Source organism: Penaeus monodon, chromosome 29, assembly GCF_015228065.2.
Source record: "Penaeus monodon isolate SGIC_2016 chromosome 29, NSTDA_Pmon_1, whole genome shotgun sequence".
Lineage (NCBI taxonomy): Eukaryota > Metazoa > Arthropoda > Malacostraca > Decapoda > Penaeidae > Penaeus > Penaeus monodon.
The window spans coordinates 1280439-1280682 of record NC_051414.1 but is presented as its reverse complement, the minus strand read 5'-3'; the positions used below and the strand labels follow the sequence as shown (position 1 = coordinate 1280682).

General features: G+C 34.0%; 1 pseudogene; it reads left to right on the top strand.

The window, feature by feature from the left end:
• Nucleotides 1–244, top strand: part of LOC119591611 — a 25189-nt pseudogene that overhangs the window by 4125 nt on the left and 20820 nt on the right.

The window sequence follows — 244 nt, the reverse complement described above, 5'->3', positions numbered from 1 at the left end:
CTACTACTTTTATTATTGCACTGTAAAGTTGTGTTCATATATCAAATGCTCTGTCATGACTCGCTGGAAATCACAGGAACACAAGCGGGAAAAAAGTGACAGTCCTGTTGTGTAGCATTTTTTTCATTGCTTCATTTCCTCTTTGTCTTTTTTTTAATTGCCTATATTTATTTTTAGAATAATTATCTTTGTTGGACATTTTGGGCACTGATGGTGATCTGGTGTTTCTTATAGATAGCTAGTC